We start from the raw sequence: 8,656 nt of genomic DNA, 5'->3' as shown, positions 1-8,656 counted from the left end.
ACCTTCAATCTAGTCATCTTTGACCTGGATGCAATGCAATCAACATTTCCAAATAGGATCATCACATTGAGGTATTTCTAGCTCACTCTGGGCAGGTATCCAAAGAATGGTAATATTACCTGATGCTAGAAATAGTCCAATTTTGGGCAAACATCAATTCAACTACCAAGGGTAATTTGTGTATAAATTTGATTTGATTTCTAAATTACTGTCTTTAGGAAGGAAGAAAACAACATGGAACATTCATGGATGGAAAGAGACACTTCCTGGAATGACAAACACCCTACAGTATGCGTATACCATATTTCCTTACACATAGTGTTCATTTTTTGCTTGAACATATGCATATGCACCAGCTTTATTTTGTTCGCATAATGGTAACAACAACATCTAGGCTCATGATTAGAGGATATGTTTCTTGATTAAGATGGAAAGCAAATTTATATCTCATAGCTTCTCTAAATCCGGGTTTCAATTCTGTCCTGTATATTGACAGAATGTAGGGAAGAACCAGTCTAACCTAAGCCATTTTGCTGCCCAAAATACTTCCTAAAGGTAAAGGTAAAGGTTCACCTCGCACATATGTGCTAGTCGTTCCTGACTCTAGGGGGCGGTGCTCATCTCCATTTCAAAGCCGAAGAGGCAGCGCTGTCCGAAGACATCTCCGTAGTCATGTGGCCGGCATGACTAAACGCCAAAGGCGCACTGAATGCTGTTACCTTCCCACCAAAGGTGGTTTTTTCTATTTGCATTTTTTACGTGATTTCGAACTTCTAGGTTGGCAGAAGCTGAGACAAGTAACGGGAGCTCACCCCGTTATGCGGCACTAGGGATTCAAACTGCTGAACTGCCGACCTTTTGATCGACAAGCTCAGCGTTGTAGCCACTGAGCCACCGAGTCCCTTAAAATACTTTCTAATTGAGGCAGAAAATCTTTCAAATCCTAGTTCTTCCAACCCTGATAATAAATGTTCAATAACAAATTAGCTACATGTTCATATCATCCAAAACTTACTGCCAGTTTACTCTCTCCCAGAGAAGAGCCAGCTTCCAAGCCTAGAATTGAAAAGAGAACCTTTTGAAGGCTCTATCCCTATCCGAAGTCAAGGTTGGAGGTCAAAAAGCTAGATGCACAAAGTCCTGGTCTCCTTTTCTGCTAAATGCAGATATGAATCACAGAGCTCTCATAGGTCAAATGACTCTATTACTTCAGGATGCAGAAGCTGGGAAGCAGCAGCTAGTGAAAGCAAACTCAGCTTATTTTTGTTCCTTACGATAACTATCCACTTTTAAGTGCAATGGAACATACTACTGTTAATTTACTAGAGCTGAAGGAAGAATCAACAGTCCAGCTAGCTTTTATCTGGTTCTTTATATATGAAGACCATAATGATCTCCCTTGGCACCTACACATATATTCACACAGAAAAGGAGTTTTTTTTAAAAATCTGGCATCCCTGTCCAAATATTTGGGAACAAAACTTTGGCCATGGGTGGTGGGGGATCGCTAGAAAGTTGAGATTTAGAGGTCAGTAATGTGACTAAAATGGGACGCAGTGGTTCAGTGGCTAAGACGCTGAGCTTGTCAATCGAAAGGTCGGCAGTTCAGCGGTTTGAATCCCTACTGCCGCGTAATGGGGTGAGCTCCCGTTACTTGTCTCAGTTTCTGCCAACCTAGCAGTAAAAAAAATGCAAGTAGAAAAATAGGGACCACCTTTGGTGAGAAGGTAACAGCGTTCCGTGCGCCTTTGGCGTTTAGTCAAGCCAGCCACATGACCACGGAGATGTCTTCGGACAGCTCTTCAGTTTTGAAACGGAGATGAGGACCGCTCCCTAGAGGTCAGGAACAACTAGCACATATGTGCGAGGGGAACCTTTATCTTTTTAATGTGACTAAGATCCACATTTATCATATTTTCTAATGGCACTGCATGAGAATAATCTTAGGAAAAGATTAGTTGATGCTTTTGCTCATATATGAGCAGACTATGATCTCAGCCCAATTTTTGTTGTAGTTGTAGTAGCTGTAGTTTAGAAAATGTATGCATTGAAATTTACGCACCTACAAAATATATTCACATTTTTAAAAAGGTCACACACACACACATGTGGCACACCCTCAGTGCAGTGCCAGCAAATAGAGGCATAAAGCATAAATCATGCTAATATCTCTAGTTCATCTTGAATACCCTTATTTATGCTTCTAAACTTCACAGCCAGTTAGAACATTCTGTCTACTTTCAAGAGGAAAGTACTGTCCATTTCCTCTTTTTCTTTCCTTCCCCAATTAAATCTCTCCTCCACAAATATCATTATTTTGAGAGAGACAGCCAAACCCTACTGGATATATCTGTTTGTCATCAAATAATTACAAATTTGCAATGAATGAAAGGCAAAGATTAAACATAGACCCCTTTATATTATCACACCAATTTATTTTATATTATAAATCATTTAGAATCATCAATCATCAAAGTGGAACAGTAAAAACGTGCACTCAGAAAACTGCGGTGAGAAAAAAGCAGCGACCTCTGTCAGCTTCGGATGGTCAGCTGTGGCTGATATTGAGGGCTTTTGCAGGCAAAATTAGTTGTAATAGCTTTTAAAATGTGAAATGGCATATAAATCTGTTGCCTTTGAGCCATTTTTGTTTAGGGTGTGGTTGTGTGGCTTTATTGCAACAGGTGCTTCTCAGCTGAATTTCATGCAGGCCTCAAAGTAGTCTAATTTTAATAGCTCTTTGCAAGCAGGCATTTCAGCGTAGTTTGACCCTTCTCTGCTCCATAGAAAGAAGCAAGAGAGAGAAAAGAAGAAAGCTTTGGAAAGGTATTATAAATAAAACTTTCAAAAAAAGCGATAATAGGTGACTGCATTTACTTTTGGTTCTGGCTACACTGTTTCTCACAATCCAGATTTGCCATGCTTACTACATGTGTGTCTTTCAACAGGTAATCCCTAGGGGTAATGGCAAACCCTAAAAGTAAAAGGCTTATTTACCTCCTGGTTTACTGATTCTTAGGGACGCCGTGGTTCAGTGGCTAAGATGCTGAGCTTGTGAATCAAAAGGTCGACAGTTCAGCAGTTCAAATCCCTAGTGCCGCATAATGGGGTGAGCTCCCATTACTTGGCCCAGCTTCTGCCAACCTAGCAGTTCAAAAGCACTTAAAAAATGCAAGTAGAAAAATAGGAACCACCTTTGGTGGGAAGGTAACAGTGTTCCATGCACCTTTGGCGTTTAGTCATGCTGGCCACATGACCACGGAGACATCTTCGGAGAGCGCTGGCTCTTCGGCTTTGAAACGGAGATGAGCACCGCCCTCTAGAGTCGGGAATGACTAGCACATATGTGCAAGGGGAACCTTTATTTTACTGATTCTCAAAGACTGTTTCTAGGGTACTTGTCCTTCCTTTCATCTTCTGTTAAAAAGTCTTAATTATATATTTACACAAATTGTTATGTTAAGATTTTAATAATGAGTTAAATTTGACTAGATAGACCACGCCACGTCACACTGTCGTCACGTGACATTTCGCAATGTTTTTCCCATTCATGGAGCTGGAGTGGGCATGGCCTATGCATGACGCATACGGCCTGCAGACCCCCAGTTTGACATCTCTGAGATAGACTATATGACCTGAGCTTGCCTTTCTGTTGAAACAAAGCTAATTCAAAAGCTGAATTAACATTTATTTGAACCAACTTCCGTTACATAAGTATCTTTCCAGTAGTCCATGATCACTTTTTTCATAATAGTCCAGGCACAATTTATCTAAACTAATAAGCTCCAATTTTTTGGGAATATATACTTTAACAATAAATTGACATCTTTGAATCTTAACTTCCTTCTAAAAACCCAGTTCATCACAATAATAATATTTAAACTATAACAAGTGGACATGATAATAACATCTGCACTACAGCTTCTTCAAATGTGTCACATCTCTAGCAGAGAAAGAATGGGACCCAACTTTAATAAAATATTCTTTGAGAAGTCCGGTAGATCCCAAAAGTATTTTTTTACTAAATCAAGTGAGTGGTTTAAATTGTTTAAATGTTAAATACTTAACATTTCTTCAAAGATTATTGATAATTCCTAGCTGCCAATACTGAGCAACGTAACCTGCTTGGAACGAAACAGGTTAAGATCTAGACACCCAGCCATCTTTACTGCTAAAGGATTTATAAAAGATTATTTCAACCCTCACAATATGTGGAATCGACACTGGATAGAAAATTGCTCCCCACAATGAAGAGGCTTTCCCTGCATCTTGGAAAAGCCACCTGGATTTGACCAGCCCTGTGCAATATGGACAACATTGAACCACATTCGCACTGGACATTGTAGATGCACATATGTCCTCTGTAAGATACCATCACCGAATTGTGATTGTGGGGCTGAAAAACAGACTATCCAACACACAGTGAAAGTGTGTCAAAACAGAGTCTATAATGGAGGTTTCGCTGTTTTTTTGGCTGCAACAAATGGAGTAAAAATTATATTTGCAACTTAGGTATATAATATGTTTGTAATCTTCATGTTAAGATTTCAGATTTTATATTCTAGTTTATATATATATTTATTTTATATTCCATTTTATATATATATAGTTATATTCAAACCTGTGTTCCTTTTCACTGAAAAATGATATGAATGTGCCATATAATAAATAAGTCTTCAAATCTAAAGGCACTGATTTTGCAATACAGGTAATCTTTGACTTATGACTGTAATGGAGCCTGGACTTTTTGTCATAAGTCAAAACAGTTGTAAGTTTAGGCACCCACATGAGTGATCCACTGTTAAAACTTTTTGCAGCGGTCTTAAAATGGTGGCTGGGCAATTCTGGCTGTTGAAGTCCACCCAACTTAAAGTTGCCAAGGTTGAGAAAAACTGCAAAAGAACACCAGGGCTAAACAATGAAATTAAGAAGGGTTTAAAATTTATATATCACCATTCAGCATTAGGTATGTTATATTTCTAGGACAATGCTTCAAAGAGAGTAGTTGCCTGTCCCTTAGCAGAAGGAATTCAAGTATCTTTTCTTTGTAAACCAGCTGATCGGTTGGCTAGTGGGAAAAACTGATAGCGCTTTCTGTTAAGTATTAAGTGACAGTTTAAATAAGCCAATTAGGAGTGAATCCTGAGAGCGGGAAATTCGGAGAAGTGTCAGTGGCTGAAGCCGGGGACAGCTCCCATTTAAAAGGAGTTGCTGCGGCTGGGGTTTGCCATTCCTGTTACGGAGCCGAATAAAGTATCTAAGCTTACTGCATGTCCAGTCCTTTCTTATTCGTCCACGATTTAACACTGGCGACAAAGGTGGGATTCTGAAGGACAAGGATGAAACATCGAACTCCAAAGCAATCAACAGCCACCAGATCGATGACACCATACCGGTCAGATCATCGGCTACAGAGATGTCTGCAATCAGTCCACCCGCCCCATTCAACCCAGACGGAGAAGATTGGGAAGCATACATGGAGCGTTTCTGTTAACAAGTAGATGACCAGGAAGAAAATTTGCTAAAATTTGACTCTGTGGGGAAGAGAAAAGCAAGAAAGGTTTCCTTTGCATCTCAAAGATCCATTTTAAGATAGGTGGTTTTGTTTCTGCTCCCATTACCAGTAACAGAAAGGTGTCATCAATCTTGGCCAATTAATTAACAGACTGATCTGTTATCAAAAAAAGTAAATTTTTTGCACCACTCCTGTGGCTTTTAAAACTACAAGAAAGGCAGTTTTCTCATTTAAATTAAACTATTAAGCATACATTGAAATACCTCTAGTTGAAATTAAAGTTTAAAGTACTTAAATCTGGCTAAAGCAAGCCCTTGAAAATTATCTAACTGGTTAGGGTTAACTTTCACTGCACTCTGCAAATATTTTACTATTTCAAAAGGGGAATTATAAGTATTTATAATGATAACTGCTAGATCTGCTTAACATACCATTCTTAATTTAAAAAAAAAACATGCTGAAGTAATGTTCAATATTAACTTTGCTTATCTATTGCACATTTGATATGAAATACTATACTTATAAAAGTTTACCTGCTCTTATGAATACCACATAGTTATGTCTTCGTAATCACATCATCAAAGTTTCATTTCTTCCCTCAGTATTTTGCATAATATTTGAAAAATCCAGCAAGAATCTACAGATTGACATTGCAAAATCAACACCTATTGAGAAATAGACCACGTTGAACTGTATAACGCAGTCAAACATTAGGAGTTGTCCTCAGGAAATGTTTTATGACATGTTGAATTATGTCATAAAATGTTTTATGATAATTTTTATGTCATAAAACCTTTTATAAAAGCAGTCAAAATTCAATTTCATGGCAATCACGAATCCCAGATTTTGAGTGCATTCTGTTAAATTAGGTGAGGTATCATGACTTTTTTCCCCTTCGCTAAATCGGGTGTGGGCATGGCCAGTGCATGACACATCCGGCCTGCGGGCTGCGACTTTGACACCCCTAATTTAGTCCATTAGGATCAGTGGTGGGTTGCGCCCGGTTCACACCAGTTCTATAGAACCAGTAGTAAAACTGGCGGGAGGCTCCACCCACTGACCCTGACATCACCAAAACGCTTCTGTGCATGCGCAGAAGCTTCTGTGCATGTGCAGAAAAGTGTGCCTGGCACCCTTGCAAAGCGGTAGTAAAGGTAAGTAGAACCCACTCCTGATTAGGATGAAATACTATGGTCCCATTTAAGCATCTTTTAATTTCAAATGGAAATAAGTATCACAGTAGGCCACTAAGCTAAATCCATGATAAATCTTCAGAAAATAAGTCCTCTACCTTTGCAGAGGATGGAAATGATTTCAGTTAAATATGAATTAAGTCACCTGTTCATAGTAATGCAACCATTATTAGATGGATCTCCAATCCTTTTGATCTGTATGTGGCCTGCTATTTGCCTTAGGCCAGGCTTATGGTATCATAGAAACCATGAGGCCTGAATTATAGGCCATCACAGCAATGACATAGATCAGCAATGTCATAATGCAAACCCTGTCATTATGTCCTTGTGTCCCAATGTACACAGGTAATAATATTTGCATTATGATATCATTATGCCTGATTTGCCCCTCCCTTTTGCCTGCCCCACAGATGCCTATGCCCTCATTTAGTCTTTTCTAGGAAGTTGTTGGACAGATATATATGATATAAGAATCTTACCAACAGAATTTTTAAAAGTGGGGGGGGGGAGTAAAACAATCTAAAACATTTTAATAGCTAACAGTGGAAATGGAGCCTTTCCTATGTTCCCATTGCTGGCATTGCTAATATCAATAAAAAGAGGAAATAGGTTGTGCTTAGAGCAGAGGATCCTTGGTGGCTGTCTAATTATCACCACCTGATATCAATAGGGCCCTTACATTGGTCTTCACCTTCTTTTATAATGCCATCTGTTTGTGTACATTTCTGCTGTTGGATAGATAGACATAGGCTTCATTCACACAGGCAGGATTTTTAAACTGTGGTTTGTTAAAAACCGGCAATGGCCTGATTCATGCATGATTGCAATCCTAGTCATAATTTGTCCAAAATAATCCCATTATGGTTTAGAATTCAGGGTGGTGCTCTTGACATTTTTACAGAGTATCTTGATTAAATGAAGTTTGTTGATGTCAGATTTCAAAAGTGACAGTACCTGCATATTTTTAGGAGAATGCAGTTCATTCTGCCTTGCTCCTCAAGAGTCTACCATTCGTAGTGTATATACATAAGCCAGGCTCAGGATGAGCTGCTGAGGAAAATATTATGGAGAACTCTCATTGGGAAAATGCATTCATTCACAAGTGATTGGTGTGGGCTTGGATTTGCCTATGTGCAAATCAACTATCTTAACCCCAAAGGAAATCAACCCTGACTGTTCTTTGGAAGGACAGATACTGAAGCTGAAGCTCAAGTACTTTGGCCACCAAATGAGAAGACTCATTGGAAAAAACCCTGATGTTGGGAAAGCAAAAGGAGAAAGCAACATCAGTGGATGAAAAGGTCAGACAGTGTCATTGACACAATAAATGTAATTTGGGCAAACTCCAAGAGCCAATGGAGGACAGGGGAACAGGTATTCTGTGATCCATGAGGTCACAAGTTGGATGTGATCTAGCGACTGAAAAACAATGACAAAATCAACTATCAGAAGGGGCTGGTGTTACATAAAAAGCCCATTGAAAAACTAGCTGCCATGTTTCAGTTTCGGAACTTCAGAACTGACTGCTACCCACAAGGGTGCCCCCACCCAGTTACTCTTTAAAGTGGTCTTCTCGAACGTACTCCAACCTCACTAATTGGGAATTGTATGTTTTATAATCCAAGGTAATCCTGAATTAAAGAAGAAGCCGGCTGTCTCCCATCTTTGGAGACAGCAAATTCCATGAAAAAATTAATCTAAGGCCCATTCAGCAGCTGTAACATGGCTTTAGGCCATGGTTTTGCAAGGGAGAGTAAACTCTTGATGATGTAATGTAATTTGATGAGCTGCTTTGCTCCTAGTGTTTTCTGGGCCACAAAGGGAGCCAAACCTGTTTCTGATTTCCTTGTTCAGTTTCACCTAAATACAATTGGCTCAGTATCTGAAGATACAGTTACTTTCCTCTAGAATTCTTCCTTTTTCAGTTTATATATTTTGTACCATTTTT

The sequence above is a fragment of the Pituophis catenifer genome, unplaced genomic scaffold (assembly GCF_029215685.1).
Source record: "Pituophis catenifer annectens isolate HBS135680 unplaced genomic scaffold, rPitCat1.0.hap2 SCAF_4, whole genome shotgun sequence".
NCBI classification, from domain to species: Eukaryota; Metazoa; Chordata; class Lepidosauria; order Squamata; family Colubridae; genus Pituophis; species Pituophis catenifer.
Note: the sequence above shows the minus strand (reverse complement) of the source record.